The sequence below is a fragment of the Anser brachyrhynchus genome, assembly GCF_964034855.1.
Source record: "Anser brachyrhynchus genome assembly, chromosome: 6".
NCBI lineage: Eukaryota > Metazoa > Chordata > Aves > Anseriformes > Anatidae > Anser > Anser brachyrhynchus.
In genome coordinates, this window is record NC_137700.1 from 8772735 (window position 1) to 8793197 (window position 20463).

Genomic DNA, 20463 nt, shown 5'->3' on the forward strand with positions numbered 1-20463 from the left:
AAAACATATTGGTTTTAGTTTGTGCTGAATCATAAACTGATTTTTTTCTTCTGGTGCTGATTTTTGTAGCTCCTGCAGTTGGTGTACCCCTAGCAACTCAGGCATTTATACCTGTTGAGAACCACCCTCTTTGCAAGGTGAATAGTCTTGAACATCTCTGGAAATTCATACTAGAGATATGCTAACTGTGCTTCATTTGCTGCTTAGTAATCTTTAATTTTAAGATCCTGAAGTCTTTACACACACTAATAAACCAAGCTTCATGGTACATGATATAAATCAGGGTTTATAAAGTTATTCTGCAGAAATGGCTCTCTTACATTCTTGTGTTTTCTCCCATAGGAATTGCACTTGGTTCTTTGCAGTGGAGTCTCTCTGACACCACTTGCTTTGACCTCAAATTACACGTTGTTCTTGTAAAGTTTAACCAGTTCATTTAACATCAGTTACCTCACTGGGTAACTGTTAGGAATTGTATTCCATTATCAGTATGAGAGGCCTGGAGGAATGGGGTGGGGGGGGGAGACACCAAAAAACAGCTGGTAGCAGGGAATCAGATAGTGTCAGTAAGGGCAAAAAATGCAGTGGCATTATAGATACTATTACCTGTAATTCCAGGTATTCTCTGGAACTTCAAAATCCTTTCACAGATATTTTCTTAGGGCATTTCTTCATAGCAAAACCTTCTGCTGTGTTCCACTCTAACATTTGGCTGAATACCTAGTGATTTTAATAACTATACAATGAAAGCTCTTTTGTATATTGGGGTGATACTTTTACATAGAGGAAGTTGAAAGGTATAGGGATCATTCTTCTTTCAGTCAATTACCTTTATCTTCAGAACCTCCAGTTCATTTTTTTGGGACTCCAAAAATGATTGTATACAATCAATACCCTAATCAAACTAGATAATTATGCTTGCAGAGACCTATTCAGAGTGGCTGTCTATACATGACTGAAACTGCACTGAAGCAGGGATGCATCTGCACATAATTGTTCACCTAAACAATAGCAGAGTAATACTGGGGAATATTTAATTCAAATGTAGCAAACTCTATAGTGCGTCAAAGCTTGATTTGGAATAAGAGTTATTGAGGCCTTTTGAAGGTAGTTAACACAAATTAACTTCAGTTTTGAAAAGTTTCAGTATCGGTTCCAGTAGCTGTCTTTGGGGTAGAAGGCAGTGGGCGTCATCCAGGGATAATCAAAGCTACCTAAAAATCAGAATATTTAGAATTCCGTCTTCCTTGTTCCCCTGCAAGTACAATAAAAATATCAACACAACAATAAAATAATGAAAATAATGAAATAATAAAATGGGAATCTTGGGAGTTACATTTCCAGCTGGGAATGGAACCGTGAACACCACTGCAATAACCCGGGGAGGAGAAAGAAGAGAACAGTGTCTGCTGACCTTCAGCCAGCAGGGTGTGATCAGGAGCACATGAAGCTTGGACTCTGTTCCCCAAGGAGAAGGGCCCACCTGGCTCTGTGTGAGCCTCTGGAGACCTGTGAGATGGGATTGGCAAGCTTTCCCTCCTGAAGGAATCTTTCCTAAAGACTAGACTAGCTGAAATGAGCTTGTATGACAAAGACTGCATTAATGTGATGGTAATTGGTTCTGGGTATCCCAATAATTGGCTGTTAGGACTTTGAGCTTGCTTATTGGTATCAGTTTGCTGTTATCCTCGAAGCTGATCTCCTCTCTGTATTGTCAGTTCTGTTGGACCTTGATCAACAAAGGCAAAAGTGAAATTGGCGCAGCCCAGAGCACAAATGTAATATATGCAGAGGCATCCTTTCCTATCCTGAGACTATTTGAAGTATCCTTGCACATTATTGATGGTCTCCTTACACCTTTTTGCCTAAATCATAAGGGTGCTATGATACCTAATGACAGTTGATTGTGTGCTTTGAGATCCTTACATGATAACTGCAGTGGTCCTTGGTGGCTATCGTGAGTCCCGACACTGACTGTGCCATGGTAATTGTATTTCCAAAAATCAAATCATGTATTGTTGAAGTCTTGCATTCTGAGTATTTTGCCTGAAGCAACCAAATGCAAATGTAGTTCTGATACTGAAAATTCACAACTGCTAAGCTTTGACTGAACTGCAGAAGCAGAGCTATTCATAGAGCACATTTATGGTTAGAGTTTTTTGGGAAAAAAAAAAAAACAAACACCACCACCACCACCAAAACACACCCCTGTATCAGTGATGGCAGTTACCCTTGATCCTCCTCTGCCAATTACTGAGTAACATCAGGATGAAGTTTGAACGGAGCCTTGAGGTTTAATCCATGCTAGGAGAGTGGAGAACAGAGCCGATGTTCAGGACACTTTGAACACCCCCTTACTTAGAAAAAAGCAGAGTAAAATTGTTGGATCTCCATTTGAAACTGTTTTACAGAGTAAACTTTCTAGGTGGAAGATTCACATACATCCTCCAGCAAACAAACTAAGACCTGTGCAAACCGAGGGAAAAAAAAAAAGAAAAAAAACATCAAAACACCCAAAAGTCCCACAACAGGAATTGTACAGTCTAAGAGATTTAGAGCCATCCCATTTCTGCTCATGACCTATTTGAGCTGATTGCTGACAGCTGCAATGCATTTCAGAAGGAGTAGTGGAAGAGTTGAAAATTGCTGAAAAAGTGGCTGAATTTGTTGAGTTTACATCCACTCTGGGAATGAAATAGAAGCAGCATAAACTCTGAAGTCAGGAGTAAAATATTTTGAAAGCAGAAATATCAGCAGCTTAAGTATAAGCACAAGTATGTCTTATGGACACTTCTATGCTTGGTTTTAATAAGGGAATTTAACAGGGTTTGAGCATGAAGTTCAGTTCTTACAAGTCTGCTGCTTCTGTGTAGCTTGCTGATCTTTCTGAGCTATCAAAGAATTGCAGTTGCTTGATGGCAGTATCATAAATATCTGATAACTGCACACGGAATATTGTGTGGTGAGCTGGATGCAGAGAGACTGGAAATAACGTAATTGGAAGGAGGTCAGTGGTGGCTGCTGTGCCTGTGTTAGTGCCTGTCTGAGGAGGATGAGAAGATTAGGCAGGGAGGCAGGGGAGTATGCTCTGGGACAGGCAGACCTGACGTGAAAGCATGTCATAAATGCCGTTTGTGAGATATGCTGAAGTTATGCTGAGTGTATGGCAGCTAAAGAAGATGACTCCCAGTCTTAAGTCATAATTAGGCTGTTCCAGCAGCACAAAAGCCTGAGTGAGTCTGGCCAGGGTATTACGGAGGTAAAGGAAGGCAAAAAGCTCATTCTTGGGCTGGGAAAAAAAAAAAAAAAAGGTAGACTTAAGGCTATGAACTTTTAAAGCAATTTAGCCTACATTTCTGTGATTACAAATGGATTCTCATTTCTGCAATATTTTATGATTTTGAAATGTTGGCTAAATATATCGAATAGCTGCTTGTTCACTGACATTCACTTTGTCTATTCATGAGGATTTTTTACTTTTATTTGATATATCTTTAATAAGGAGAATAAACAGTAACAAATGTCAAAGAGAAAATTAAAAGCTAACAGCTAATAAAGGCCCTTGCCATTTTTGCATACAGGCTTCTCTGTTCCCATGAAGAGCAGTCATTTTTACATAGTCTTGTTGACATCATATTTGCAAAACCGTGTTTCCAAAACAAAAAACTTAAGTTTACAAAGACACTCTCCCACCTAAAAACCCTGTCTTGTGGACTAGACACCCCCTAAATAGACCTGCCAGTTGCACATGTGGGTCAGATTTCAGTCAACATTGAGAGATGATACAACATCATCTTTATCTTAAACTTTTCCGCACAGGTGCTATTTTATTACAGGAATTTCCCTCACATCTTGGCCAGCTGAAAATGGTTAGTAACATCTGTGCTATTACAATGCAAAACTTCTTTAACTCAGCAAAAGAAATAGTAGAGACCCTAGAAGATTTAATGCTTTAATTTGATTAAATGTACGTTTTCTTTGTTTACATCTTTTAATAACAGCAACCTTTAATTGTTGTAATTCTTGATAGAAACACTTTATTTATGAGCAGCCCCGGGTTTGTGTTGTGCCTCTTCTCTCCAGGTGCAAAGGGGTATATTTTAATGGGAAGTTTCAAGACAATTTCTCTGGTGTATGTTTTTCTGCACTTGCAGCACTTCATCTGTGCTGCATGCACTGCTGACTCACTTGAAGGTTTCAATAGTGATCTCTCATCAATCATTAAAAGAAACGAGATTACTGGTTCTAAAATTCAGTGATTTTTTTTTCTCAGCCTGGTGAAAACAATCTTTTCCAGCAATCTCTTCATTTTAGAGTGCTACTTTGAAATAACCGCTTGTGAAGAATGCAGGGTAGTTTCTAAAAAGTAGCCATTGTAATATACATTGAAACTATACCTCAGTTCAGGGTGCTGAATGAGCAATAGAGATGAATACAATTAAAATAGAAAAGGAAGGTCAGTAAGTATTTGAAGTGCGTAGCTGCTTAATGTGTGCAGGTGTATGTGTCTGTTCCAGCCTGCATCTTTGTGCCTGTTGTCCTAGGGGGCTCTGTCACCCCCCAGTAATGCTACTCAGCAAAGCAGACAGTGCTGCGTTGGGCTGTGGTAGCAGCTGCCTCAGCTTCTTCTGTCTCCACTTAAAATAGGTCTGCATCTACCCCTCACAAATACTTGAAAAGTGACTAAAATGGCTCAACAGCCTCTCAAGTTTCTTTTCAAAACTCCCTAGGTCTGAATCAATCTCTATATAATAATAGTTTCAGCAAATAACAGCTGCAGTCTGGGGATCAAAACCTGTACTGCTAACTCCAGTATACCTTCACGATACCTTCAGAATGAGCAACTGTTGCTGTCAGTGCTTTATACAACCTGCTGAAATGGGGTGTTCAGAGGTAGCACAAAAGGAGCTTTGGGGCATTGGCAGAAGGAGACCGTATCTTCCTGTTGGTGGGCATGTATTGTGACTGCAATGCTCCACCTGAACACAATTCCCACTTGACATGCCTGCCTGATTCATATGTGACTGAGACTTAAATCTAGTTCTCATTCTCTTGACCAAGCAAATGTTATATAAAATTAAATTTGGTTAAATTCTTTAAGTTCTGGATGCCGGTTTTGCTGTTTTTTTGTTTCATCATTTGATGAAACAGAATCGTTTTCTATGGCAGGAATTGGCTCCTTCACACTTGCAGTGAGCCAAGTCAGCCTGGCATGTGTCCCCTTTTCACGAGGGTGGTGGGTGCTGGCTGGATCTGTTCCTCTGAGCCAGGTGTTGGTCACTGCCAGCCTGTGCTGGCTGAGAGCTTGCTGAGCTTTCTCGCCATCATCTCATCCTGGCCCTTGCATCTTCCACTTGCTGTCTTTCTGCCTTTTCATTTATTTCTTCCCAGTTATCGTTCCGTCCTCTGAACTGCTTGTTCACACAGGCAATGAAAATCATAAAGCTATGGTGATATTTGAGGCCAGCTTAATGCTTGATGTCACAAACTTCCTGAAGTACTTTCTCCTGTTTCCTTTTTCATCTGTATTATAAGTAGCTGATGGAATCTACTGCAAGGGTAGTAATAAATAGTATCTTCCATTATCCATTGTTTCAAAGCAAAAGATTAAACTATTAACCTGTAAAGAATAAAACTGAAGCTGCCTCAATTATTTCTAGATATATTGCTAAAGTGAATGAGTTTTAATGAATTAGCATACTGCAAATAATTTTATTTGGAGAAATCACTTATTTCTAAGTGGTGACTTGGTTTTTCCTAATGCATTCTCTGAAAAACAGTTTTAAATTACCGAGTTAAACTATGTTGTCATGCATATAACCTTGGATGTAAGTTAAAATCAGCAAGACTAGAATTCAAATTTAGGATGTGCTTAATCGTCATCTAAAATGGCATGGTACTTTGTTTACAACCCAGAGTCAGTTCTTCAAGAAAAGTGTTTTCTCTAACTGGACTTCTGTTCTGGTCTTTCACTGAGAAGGTATATAAAAGCATACAATGGCCTTTACCTCTGATTATTTGTAAATGGAAAGTCAAGATGCAAAACTGTAGACTGGAAGAAAGCTGCATGCAAGGGTCCACTTAATGTTTAGCTACATGAAAGCATTTTTTATTTTTTATCAGTTAGTCCATTCCATGACACTTTCTCTTCTACTCTGCATGTATATATAACACGTAATGTTACAACCTAAAGTTTAGCAGCTTTGTTTCTTTTTACTTCATAACTTTTTATAGGGCTTTGCAAATTAAATTTGGCAATTGAAACAGACAAGTTTCTTTAACACAAATTATAGCCTATCTTAGAATGCATGATCTGTTCCATAGCCATTGCTGTGACTAAGTGGGTTGTGTGGCAGGAGACTCAAGACTCTAGCTTAATAAATCATTGCCCGCTTGGTCAGTTTTAGGCATGAAAGAACAAAAGCATAATATAATTTCTGGTTCAAGTAAAGGATTATCAAGAAAGATTTGTGAGTTGTGTGCAACCCCCTAACCTTCTGGGAAAGAAGGCTTTCTAAGATTCACTTATCTTTCCATGAATAAATAATACGGTCTTGCCAATTAAAAGTCTTTTATTGATGACACGCAGATTTATTTTGTGCCATAGCTAGAATGTGGGTATCACAAGATGAAGTTTAATTCAATTGCATAGCTGTCCCAGTGGGAGGCAAAAAACGTCTAAAAGAGCCCCTGCTTGCCTTGAGAATGTGAGGTGTTGGAAACTGCACACAACTTCATGGTCAGGCTAACCCTGCTAGAGACTGAAACCATCTTATTTAGAAAACAAATGCCCAACTTATGCAAATTACAATACAAGTCCAACTTAGATTTAGTGTTTCAAAAATACAAAAGATATCAGCAACATCAAATGGGAACCTCTTCAGAGGTTAAATTAGTATCTTGAGTGCATGCAGATGAATGTGGTGGTTTAATTGTAGATTGAATGAAGTTTAACTTATTTAGATGGTCCTCTGTCTCCACTTGTAATTGTACCATATGGCATCACCTAATAAGAGCCAAGTGCAGATGCCAGTTATATCACAGTATGATATATTACAAAGCAATCAAATTTGAAGTGAAGATTTATGATGGAACTCTTTGTTAAAATCAAACAAACAAAAAAGGCATCTGATCTGTCACAGTCACTGAATAAGCCTCTGTTTTAAAGCTCTTATTCCAAAAACTTGTCCCTTGGAAAACTTGTCCCTTGGCACACATCCTGCATCCCAAGGAAGTCTCCGAAGGGGTTAAGAGCTGAGAGATGGATTCCAGAGGTGATACCTTCCTTTTGTGTTGTGGCCAACATACTTGGCTCAGGAAGGACGAAGTGACAAGATCCTGAAGTGAGCCAAGGGGCTGTTCCCTGCTGGTGTGGAGCTGGAGTGCCCATTTTCCTGTTGCTTGTGATAAGTGCCTTTGGGAAAACCATTTTGGGATCTTCCTAATTCTATCTGCTCTCACCCCACATCCATTTGCTACATGTTAAGGAGGTGGAGGAGACTGTCCTACTCCTTTAGTTTTCATCCCTGTGTAACTCATACCATAGAATTTTGTTGGTGGTGTTGGTATTAAGCTTGATCACATGTGACTGTGAATATCTGTATGGAGATGCTCAGTCCCAAAGACCCAAAGTATTGGAGAATTACTTCCATCCTTTCATTCTTCTACAGGTAGAAGTTACACAGTTCTGGGAAACTAGATAAACTTGAAAATTAAATTATGTATCCTGCTTATGTCTATATCATCATTAAAAACGAATACATCAACGAAGCAGTATTTTTTTCCTTTGTTGTATTCTCATTAGATACATCCAGAATTCACAGCTGTATTTCAGCCGCTCACAGTAACTCCTCGCAAGCTGCAAAACTGTTGTTCTTTGCGTGCTTTTTTACAGGACAGGCAGTGAAGTTCAGGTTGGTGTTGTTTTGCTTTATCATGGAGCAGAAAATCAGCATAGTTCTGTTTACTTCCTCTTGAATGTCTCCTAATGATTACTGAAACTTTTAGGAATACCGGGAATAATGGCAAAGTGTTTGTAGTCGCTCATGTGGTTAGAGAGAATGGCACCGCAGTTGATGTTCATTCGTTCAAGTTCATCTAAAACTTGAAGTAGCATGGTAACAGCATTGGATTAGGAAACAGTCACTTGGAAAAATTCAGATTTTTCCAGTGAGAGAGTTTGTGATCTATTCAGCGTATGTAAGAATTGTTATTAGAAACAACATATAATTTAATGTCAAAGCAAAAAAAACGGGCTAAGTGGTATCCCCCTGGAACACCAGGAGGACATCAGTATCCATCTGCAAACAGAAGGATTCAAACAGTAATTTCTGCCGTGGCCAGTTAGAGAAGTTTTAAGATAACAGTCACCAGAAATAATCTGCAGGTGAAGAAATCGCAACACATGTGCATTCTGACTGTCATTTGACCTGTGTGCAAGCATGTAAATCTCCCATTATACCCAAACTGAATAATCCTTGGATAAAACTGAAGCCATCAAGCGGAAATAATAGTCAGAACTATGTAGCGCTGACAGTACGCAGAGCTCACCGTTCTCTTCTGGCCTTCGTTGCACTGCTTGCTGAGCGAGGGCTGAAATAAAACAGTTGCACGAGAGTGTGTGAATCTTCAAGCACAACAGAATGATCTGTCCAGACTAAAAATACAGGAAAAGATGAAACAGGAGGAAGATTAGGGTTGATGTACAGGGCCTGAGACAACGCAGCGACAACACTCTTCTCCTGAAGAGAAGTGTATGGATTTGATCAGATGGGTCAAGCTCTGAACTGAAGGATTCCCAGTTCCTCCTTATGTCTGCCTTCAGAGACCAGCATATTCACAAAGCTATTTTGTTACAAAAGTAAAGAAGCACCCTGGCAAACTTATGCCATACGTGACAAGAAGCAGATCCTCCTGAGTGGAACAGAGCATGCATTTTCCTTTCAGATTTACCCCAAAAGAATTTTCATTGTTCCTAATAATTTAATCCAGGTTCCCTCCTCTCTGTGTATGTTATTTACTGAAAAGTTCAATGTATAAACTCATTTGTCTACTTTCTTCTGCTGTTAAAGAGCTTTAGGGAAATGGTTGAAAATAGTTAACCATAATTGTTGTTCACTTTTTGGTCTGCCTCCTGAGACTGTTGTCTTCAGGAAAATTGTCGTGATGGTTTCTCTGACACCTGGAAAGAAAAGAGCCCCTTTTGAGGAGAAAGTCTACTGTAGTGCTTCAGTAGCCTGGTCTCTCAGGGCTCCTTATAGTCAGTGGAGAGACAGTTTTTCCTGAGCATCTGAGATTCAAAGCATCTACATGAACCCCTCTTATAAATCACCCTCTCCAGCAATTGGTCTCTTCCATTGATTATTGACGGCACATAAAACTTGAGTTGAGGGGAGAGGAAAAAAAAAAGGCCACTTCCCCAGGAATTTTTTGCATATCCAATGCACGTTTTAGATTTGTTCCCATATAAGTTGATTTAGCCGCATCTTTTTTGTTCTAGCTAGGAATATCTCTGGGAAAAAGAGTAAGTAGTCTAAGAAACAAACTGTAAGTTTTCTGGCATGGGGTTGAGGTAGAAATATTTTAGTTAGGCAGTGAGGGTCTGAACCTTTAAAAGTTTCCTGTGCACAAATGCAGTGAGGAATCCTTGGCATGGCTGTATCTCGTGAGAAGCCAGCAGTCTGCAGTTACAGGTCTTCTGGTGTTCCTGAAAGGAGGTGGAGGAGGCGTAACACCCAAAGGAGGCCCTGGCTAAAGGACACTTGCGTCAAAGCTGACTTGTACCTAGTAGTCCTGTTGAAGGCGCTAGCTCACCAAGAGTAAATGCTTCAAGATGTGTCCTTAAGTAAGTGGAGAGCACTATTAGTTTTGTTATTTTTAACAGGAAGGGAGCTGCCAGATTCATGTTAGCAGATTCTAGTTAAATCTCTCAAAGCTCATTTTCTAGGCAACTGGAGCAGACATCCAAGTGTCACTAAAATCATGCAGCCTCCCAGACTGTAACCATTGCATAGTAGGCAGAGCTGTGGTTTGTGGTTATCTCACCAGACTCCTGGATGTGCAGCTGGAGGGGGTTCAGGTAACTTGTTGTTATGGTGGGCCCCTGGCTTCCCATGCAGCCTCCTATGGAGCACCTGTTTCAGCTGTCTGGATGCTGAATCCAGCTAGAAAAACAGTCCCAGTGCCTGCAAAACCTGCCTAACGAGTATTGTTCTGACTTTCTTCTCCTCTCCAGTTGATTTCAAGCATCTCTGTTAAAGTCATTTTCTTCTCATCACCCTCATGCTGTCGCTTACACCCACACCCTAATTGGAGCAGCTTCCCATCATCTACCACATCACCCTTAGCACCAGAGTGATCTTCCATCTCTGCTCTCAACCCGTTCCAGCCAGCCTGTTCCCAATGTATCACTCTGTCCTCTCGCGCTAAATCTCCTGTCTGCATTCTCAGCTTAAAAACTTCTCTTCTGTCACCAAATTTGAAAACAGCCTCCTGCAACTTTTTAAGATCCACTCAACAAACTCTGAAAGAGAAGGGGCTATTTAGACCTACGCAGCAAAGAAGTTTCAAGATAGATCTTCCAAAAACATCCAGATTATGTGAATTCTGGGTTAGTTTGGGAAGGTTTTGCTAACAATGATGAATGTTTCAGCTGAATCTCACTGATGAACATCTCATCACACTCAAAATTCAAATTTTTCTCCTATACCTTCTATTTTCCTGCTGTTTACAACCACCAGGTACTGAAATCAATAATGCTTGATTTTGCAGAGGAAAGTTTGTTTCCAAATCCAAAGTGGCATTTTAAAATCCAGTAATGTAAAGTTGTGGGTTTTTTTCCTCACACAAAGAGAACAAGGCAATGACATTTAAGAAGTACCTTTCTTCCTGATAGATCAGACATGGATTTTTTCTTGTATACTTCCTACTTTACCTATTTCTCTTCCAAGCGACTTCACTTTCAAACTTACTCACCAATGTACCACAGAACTAGAACATGTAAATTAACTGTGGCATGCTCATTAGTAAAACGGAAAATGTGATGAGATCCATGTCTTTGCATTAATATAAATTGTTTGAGAACTCTTTGCAAGATTTAAGGCTTTTTTTAAGGAAACTTTCCCACTATTTGATCTGGTTTTGGTCAGTATCTAAGTCATGGTTAACTATGTTTTATTTTCTTTAAACAGATGTTTTATCTGTCACACATAATGCTGATCAGATTAGGTAATTCCAGGTGATCTTGTCAGTTTGTTCTATATAAGTCTTTACAGGACAGGCAACCTTTACTGAAGCAGTTCAGGAAATTCATTTGTCTTCTGTTCATTGTCATACTTTGCTGTCACAGAAAATCATTTCTCACAATACCATATGTGCTAGAACCATTATTCTGCTCTATGCTATATCACATTTATTTTATGGTGACTGATGCTTGGTTTTCACATTTTAGATCAAGAGGAGCAGTTCCATAACGGGTTCTGAGTGTTCATCAAATCCACAGCTCTTGCCATGCTACATCCCACAGAAATGAACATAAATGCTGTCAGTGTGCAGGCTGAGACCAGATATTACCATTTGATTCAGGTATTGCAACAGTAGTTTGTTCGTTTTAGAGAAATAGAAGGTCTGCTGAAGGTCTGTAAAGCGTGAAAGAAGCTGATCCTCTGTATGCGTTACACAGGATAAACCAAATTTTTTGAAATGTGTGCTAGGAAGAGAGGGATCGCCTGCTGGTTGCGTTAACTTGAACTGCACGTAGACTGTGTCTTCAAGGGCAGGACTTGACATGCTACCTATAGAAATGACAGGAAGATTCTTAGTATTACCTTTCCCAGTGCTTCACAAGCAAGTTTTTAAGTTTTAGAAAGTGGCATTCAGCCAGCTCAGGCTCTTGCACAGACCTTAATCTGACTGGGTGACTTTTATGTGAACAGTCTTTATAGATCCTGTGATTCAATGTTAGAGTTACAGGACCAGGCCTGAAGGAGAGGAATGTTTTCAGCTGATACTTCAAATACTGTAGTTGTCTCTATATCTTGTGTTGCTTTATCAATGGGGCATTTCATCACTTTCAAATCAGTTTATTTTTTAAACAAACAAACAAAACAACCCCACCTTGATTCCTGAGAACTGCTCAGGGCATAGTTAGGCCATGGATAATAGCCAGGGTTGGTACTTAGATTTTGCTATTGCAACAACAATTGAAGATAATTACTAAGGAAAAAACAAAAGCATCAACATGGTTTCTGTTCTTGATTTTTAACACTTGCACTGGAAGAGCTAAGTGCCTTTGAAAGAGGAGCTTGGTTTGCTTTAGTGGTCCTCTGGTGGCACCCGAGCAGGACAGTTTCATCAGTGCCATTTCTGTCTAGTGCTATATCTGCTTTCTACAAGCTTTTGTGCCTTCACAGCCTGTTCTGTCACTTGTGTCCCTTTGCACCCTCATCCACCATTGCACAGCTGTCTGCATCCAACACCTCTGAAAGCTGCCTCAGGAACAGTTGATTTCCACCATTTGTCAGTGCTATATCCAAGTTACCTGAGCTGCTCAACAGTTCTTGTAGTGATGGGTGTAAAGGAAACCTCATTTTGTTTTTGAGGTTGCCAGACCTTTTCAGGTTGCACAAGGGCTTTTTTTTTTTTCTTCCTTTCTTTCTTTAACTTGCTGGAGAGGCTGGGAATGAGTTTCTGCAGTGTACAGAACTTCCTGCAGGAGTTAACTCCTGCCAGCTAGCAGTCAGACAGTGATAGATACAGATGGGTTTTGATGATTTTGCAGCCCTTGTATAAGAGGACAGTGTGCCCTTCCTCATCCTCCCTCCTCAGGGATGCATTTGCTCTATGGAACTTGCTGCTGTGGGGTGTTGATTCCCTCCACGCTGGCTGCCCCAACGTTGCCCCAAGAGAAATTCATATAAGAATGATCTGCAAACGTGTGCTACACAGCAAGCTAAGTGTTCTAAGCACTTCTCTGGCTTAAGAAATCCTTTGAAACTTGGTGTGCTATTGGTTGAGAGAATATACCATGGTTTACAGTTTTATATCTATATATTTCTGTGAACATGCATGCATGTGTTTCTCTTATGATTCTGCTATTCCCTAGCCATAAGCATTTCTCTTGTCAGAGAACCATGTCATGAGCTCAGTCAGGCCTTGGTCTGACTCGGCACAGCCTATCTCCTGCCCTTACATGTTACAGCAACAGCCTGTGGACAGACTGTGCTTCAAGCATTCCCGAGGAACAAAGAGGAAAAGGGATCAAGTTCTGTGATGAAAGTCATCAAGACCTGGTGTTTTAACAGATCATTTGCAGCATATTTTTTTTTAAACTGACTCAAGCATCATGTCAGCTTGCGAGCTTGCAAAGGTGATCTGGGTATTCTTGAGTGGCTCAGGAAACCATATTTTTTGCTCTTTTCCCCAGACATGACCCATTTCTGTCTAGGATGATCACTCCATTCTGCATCAGAGCACAGGCTGAGGTATATGTCAAACAGAACTGATTCCTTAAAGCCAAGAATAAATCCAACAATTTATACATATGCAAGGAGCCTCTCTGCCTGGTCTGCAATTTGATTACCTTTTCAAGCCTCTCTTGCAAGAAGGAAGATCAGTTTTTCTTCTCTGCTCCTCCTTCAAAAGTAATATTCTTTACAGCATGAAAAGCTGTCATGTATAATGAAGGGCCCGTGTGCATGCCATCAATATTGGGTGGACTTCTGCCAGGGAGAAGATGATATTAAGACCTGTTGCAGACAGAAGAGCTGAACTTTTTCATTTAAGAGAGAGGATTCTCAGAATTTGTTTTAAAGGACCTGAACTTGCCATCCATAATGGTAAATATGAGTTTTATTGTCCAGCGTGGGAGCAGGAGTATCATGTTACCAGACTGACCACAGCACATCTCCCGTAGAAGAGCAAGTGGTGCAGATTACAGGAGATCTTGTGACCGGGTACTGCTTAGCAACAACATATGTTTAGGTCAGAAACTTAGCAACATTATTCATGCTAGGATATGAACTTGGTGTCATAATTCATGCTGGGATGGGTAGGTAATATCTGACTGCATAACACACAACATTCAAAGCAAGTAACCCTATCACTGCCTTCTGGCAGCACCCTTTATAAAGAAAGGAATGCAGAAAGGAACAGCAGCATTAAGGATGAGAAATCTAACTTTTTCAGAATTTGGAGAATGGTCAAGTTTGCTCTTCTACAAAAATTTCTTCAGGTGGAACTTCTATTCTTGTTTATCTGGCTTAAAAAAAAAAAGAAATACTTGTTTTCTTCACATCCTAAGTATACAGGACACGTCACAGCGAAGAGTAAATGTTGCAGTCAAAATCTTGACTTTTTCCAGAATTTTTTTTGTGCGTATATGTGATTTTAATGTTGTGTTTTTAAATTACAAGGTATAAACTTTCATGTTTTGATGTTACAGAAGGAAAACGTAGAACTTACTGTGGTTAATTGGGTTTTATAGATCATGTCTCAGAGTCAGTTTTCCTGCTGGTAGCATTTTGGAGTTCCTTTTCAAATTAATAGGTCAGGCCTACCTGCATTGCCCTTATTTCACAAGATCATACCTTTGTAATGGAAAGACATGTTTGTGGCAGATGTTTTCACATGATGCTTTTTTTATTGTGGTCTGAAATTTGTTTTTCTGAATGTGTTAGTTTTTCAACTTTAGATAAACATATCTTATGTTACTTTACATTATGTAGAAGTCTTGAGGGAGTTCACAAAGAGTTCATTCAATGCTTCATTGAAGGCTAATAGGCTAATATAAGGATATAATCACATCCCAGGATGTGCACATTGTATATGTCTGCAGTGACTTCTGCAAGAGAATACGGTCTGAATGCTGTTTGAGACTTCCTCTGGTGCAGGACAGATTTCTGTGTGTTTGTTCTTAAGAAAACAAACTATACAAAATATACACAATCTCTGTACTGATTTAATTCTTTTAAAGAAAACTGACTTCAGGCTGCTCTTGCCAGAGACATAACAGTAACTTTTTCAGAAAAAAATTACAAGTTTTCCTTTCAAATGAAGAAAAGTGTGAGGTTACAAGGTCTGTTATCTCTTTTAATATTCATACTCTAAATATTTAGGACATGTGAGGCATGTCTATCTTTGGCACCCTCTGTCTGGAGGATTCTGCAAGACTAAGATACTTTACCGTATGAGAAAGTCAGTCACACAAATTTCGCTTGCTACTCAGGAAAAGGCTCAATGCGTCTTTTGGAACAGGCAACAAAACCGTGTAGTACAACAGGGTGTAGCTGGAATTTGAATATTCTTCTTTTCTCCTTCCCCTCACCTCTTTGCTAGGCAATTCTTGAAGAGTGATTTTAATTGACTAAAATTTTATTAAGCAGTTCTCAGCTGGTCACAGGTCACAGCCCTCACTTACCTACAAAAGTGTGCAGTCACAATTCTGAAATGGTAAACTGGCCATTTCTTTACCTCATACAAGGCAAAAAACACCATTAGGAGATGTTTCTCTCAGGCCAGGCTTGGTAAAGGGATTGATGTTTAAATCAGAAGATGGAAATCGTAAATCCAGTATTAACATCTGGGTATTATGTAAAGCCATAAAAGCCACAATTTATACCTGAAATCTGTGATTTTATTTGTAATTTCTAACTTCAGCAGCTAAAATCATCTTTCTGATTTGCAGTGTATGAAGTGTCAATCAAACTAGCAGCTCGTGTTGGTAAAAATGTGAGTGAGCACTATGAAAATGAAAATTCTGTGACCTGCTTGCTGTGTCCAGCAGACAACCAAACTCCAGCACGTTTCAATTCAAACTAAAGTGTCCATGTCATTGCTAAGTCTAATTAACAGTGTTGATTTTTTTTTCAAAACAGGCTTAAGGTATCTTGTTTATGAAAAGAAACAGAATATGTGTATGAGACAAATCTAGACATGGGGTCATCTGCAACTGTGGAAAGACCAATATTTTGCTCTTTGCATCATATTGTCCATCGTTTCAGCATCTGGATGTCTTCCCAAGTGGTCCAATCTGCCATCCTGTGACACTGCTGGGGAAATAGATACAGAGTGAATGGAGGTCATTTATTCACTGTCCTATAGGAAATACTCAGTAAAGCTGGAGTTAGAGCCTGTTCTTTTGTCCTGATCAAAAGCATCCAATGCATGTTTTAGCTGACCCTGTCTTTTGTGGGACAACCTTTGTTTCAGATGTAAAACTAACTCTGTTTCACACACAGCTTGGCTTTTCTTGCTGCTGTTATCAACAATTTCAAATCCAAAAGGGCAATTCACCCAGTGGTAGCAACTGTTATTATTACAGCCTAGGAACATGATACTGTTTCAGAAACTACAACTTGTTTGTTTTATTTCTGGAGAGCCTTAAACCTTTTTCTCTGTGATAAATCCCAGCAGCTCTTGGCCTGAATGCCTTTGTGTAATTGAATGAGTAGCTACTACTCAGCTGGCTTGTCATCTAGAGGTTATGGAGCTGATTCCAATATTTTGTCTCAATAGCATGAAAATATATGTATATAGATTTTAATTTTAGGGGTAAGATCAGAAACCTGTTTGTAATACCCACTACAGTTCATGTAAGCTGCACCTAGTACTGAAATGTGGGTGGCTCAAAGGCTGCCATTAGCCTGTTGTCTTCAAATCTCACCTGTGAGAGTTGTTACTCGCTCAAAGGAAGCAAATAACATCAGATCTTCTGGTTATCCTCCTTTCCATCATGGGCAATCTATAGCCTTTTGCAGGGAATCCTCTAGAACTCCACATGGGGAGTACTAGTAGAGTCCTTGGAATGGGCTCCATAGAATGTTTTTCCATGTCATGTGGGCTTGTTGATGTCTTGTTACTGGGAGAATATTGATACTGTCTGTTTGGTAGATCTCCTTGAAAATGTTGGACTGAACATCCTGAGCACCTGGACCAAATTTAGCATGAAGACTGAACTGCTGTGCTTTTGCTGCCTTCACTGTTCATCAAGTTGTCTGGCAAGTCTAGAATTTTAACCTCTGTTTCCTAGTTTGTGTTGATTTCCTTACTGGATTTTTCTTTACCATCTTTCATCACAGAAAAACTGTTTATGTTTTAAAAAATGACTGAGAATAGTGTTATATCTCTAGAAGATGCACTTTTTTATTGCTATGTGTAGATACTTAAGGTGCAGATGTCATCCGTGACAGAGAATGCCAACCTAGGGCTTTTCAAATCATTCGGTGTTCGAATTGGCTGGGAACGGATGGGAGAGTGAGTTTTTAAGTAAAACTAAGCATTAAATTGGGAAGCTGGCAAAGAGCATTGTGCTAGAGACCGATACCTAGGTATCACAGCCTCTTGACTATTGGCCATATGTCCCTCATTTAGAGGTCTTTTATCTAGATGTCTTTCATCTCCACGTGCGTGTAGCAACACACATGAATTCAAATTAATTCTTTCCAGAAAGTCGTCTTGGAAAAATCAGTTCACCTCTAGAAAGGGAATCAGCCAGAGACAGCTTTGAAATTACCCATTTGATATGAGTACCTAGCTAATGTAATGGTCTGACACAGACTGCATCTGTCCGCCATTTTTTGAATCCTGTTCAAAACCTCCTGTTCCAATCCATGTCCTCACATACTCCTGCAGGAAAAATACTGAGTTAGATTCAAGTCTGAAATTACTGTCTTCTGCAAATATGAATCCTAGATCCTATAAATCTCCAGATTATGAAAATCCATCATCCAAACACCTGGTACTAGAATGCCTTCAAAGTCTGGCTGCCAAGCCTCATCCTACTAACCTAAGCAATCTTATCAAGCTTCTGTTTTTCTAATGGACTCAATGTGTCCAAACCTTTTAACACCAAGAATCTTTTAATCCAATTTTGCTGTTTCACTTCATTTCTAAAAGCATGCTATCTGTTCTAAGGCTGATAGCAGCAAAACACAGCATTTCCAGGGATGGCTCTTATAGCACAAAGGAACGTGTTTTCACATTTCTCCAATGTTGAGCTTCAGAAGAACGTTGAGTTGTTTCCCCACATCACAGCTGGTGCCCACAAATTTGGAACAGTTTGCTCAGGGGTAAGTGACTTAAGAAAACAAAAGCAGCCATCATGATTTATCAGGAAGCACTCAGCTAACTGCACCTGAATTGCAACAGTGGCAGAAAATGTAAGGGTTAGAGAGAATGGTTCATTCAATAAATTGCAGCTTGTCCAGGTATTGTGTCAGAAATCAGTTCCAATTTGATTTAATAATTGTGGGAGGAATACACTGCTCCATTAGTTCAAAGAACCATTAGCAGTAAGGGGAAGCTGGTGGCTTCCCCATAAGACATGCAATGTGTTGCTCATATTCTGACTGCTATGAAGCGTATGAGGGAGGATAGTGGTTCAGGTAGTGAGTGGTGTGACAGGGAGCAGGAAAAAAAGAGAATAAATCTGCATGAGGGGATGGACCCTTCCCTCCTCCTACCAAGAAGTACATTAAGCGTGTACCTGGTAGTGATGCCAGTTGAGCTCACAGCTTCAAAATACCTGTGGTGCAGCAAACCTGTTACAAGATGAGTGCACAAGGAAGTAATAGAGGTGTGGAGAGAATGGTAGCTTCTTAAGGTCATTGGGGATGGTGAAATGAAAGGACAAGGCAATTCTACTATGTGGTCTAAGTGAACTGTTGAGATTCTCAAAAAAACATTTGGCTGCCACCTGGCCCTGAAAATGCTGACTCTAATGTTGTCAAAAGCACCAAAAGAGCTGCTTGGCATTGAGATTGCTGACTGGTTCCAGGCCTTGCTTGTATCTAAGCCCACCCAGGCTCACAGATTAAGTCTTCATGTGACTTTTCACTGGACTAACACCAATAAGCTTTCTCAGAACTCAAATTCGAAGTGGGACCTAAAACCTGGACTATTGGATTAAAAGGGAGTGAGTACATACTTTTTCTAGAAAGTGTTTGAAAAGACTGCAGCCCTCCTTCATTTCTGAAAAATGGGATTCCAAGCCTAAGCTTCATACTCAAGGCTCTGAGTTTTAAATGGAAGATACTGAAGTCAAGGTCTGGGAAGGTATCTTCCTAAATTACGAACAGGAATGGAAAGTCAGAAGACAGTCTTTTCTGAATTCCATGTGGGCAAGCTCAGTTGGCTCCTTGTTCAGGATGCTGGTTGTAAGCACACGTTTTTTGTTACTTATCTCTCTCCACGCACCTACGAGCAGACACTGTAGCAAATATCAGAATGCAAGTTTTCTGCCAGGCCAGGTCTGTCCTCCTGAGTGCTTCCATGCTCATGTACCTTTCCAGGACAAACAGAGGGAGCTTTACTCCTTTGAGCTGTGACTTTACCTCTTAACATCGCTAGTGCAATAGAAAGCAAGTGACCTGGTTATAAATGACAGTCAGAATTGCTCTGTGTGCATGCACATGGTTTCTACCACCAGATAAACAGAGATAAACATGTGGTAGCTATTTTAATTAATCACACCCTAGGGGCTTTGCTTATTGGTTTCTAAGATGAGAAGTGCACAAGATGCAGTGCTCTGAAGAAATTCCATCAAATGAACCCTTACCAAAAGCATGTCTGAGAAAAACTGCAATTTCCTTATTAGAATCACATGTCAGCACCTTGCCAGCTACACTTTTGAATGCTCTTCAGCAATTCTTTGCACTTGCCCACAAACATTGCACGTAAACCCATTGACAGGGTGACTCACATCATTGTTCTGTGTCAAACCTCTTTCTGCAGAAAAGCTGTGGTGGAGTCATTTGATGCTGTGTTTGCTTGTGCCCTGAAGGCCTCCAGGCAATCCCCAAATCAGCTGGGTTCATGTTACCAGGATAAGTGAGCTGGCACTCAGACTGCGTGCCTGCACAATTGTGACTTCTTTTCAGCCATAAAGTGATTTCCTAATTTATGAGGAAACTATACATTGCTCACCAAATTTAGGAAGCAGATCATATTGCAGTCAATATTTTACAGGTGCTCTGTGGCCAATTTTGGTTGTGACTAATGCAGAGGTCACCTTTTTGCTTTGGTTCATCCTAGCTGGGATATTCGCAGTAAGCAGCGCTTGTATTTGTTTGGCAGCTAACCTTGTTAGAAATGGGAGTAAATACTAATTATTTCTGGGACAGGTTATTGCCCAGAAGAGAAATACTGCTTTCCTCTTTTTCTCCTCCTTATGCTCTGCAGCCTCAAAGTTTGGATTTCTGCCTTGTGCAGAGAAGTTCCTTGAAGAGGTAAGAAAGTGGAAAACACTAAGAGGTTCAGAGAAGAAACAGTTTCTGGACAGCACATCCAGAGATGTTCTTTTTCAAAACATTGAGGCCGGTCTTATTGACAAAACTCTGGGGGACTTTGAAAGCTGAAGAGCACTTCTGGACTCATAAATTGGAGCTCAGCAGGTGGCTGCGATTTCATAAAGTTAAAAATCTTCTTTGGAAAAGCTTTTTTTTTTTTTTTTTTCAGTTCCGGTTTGGG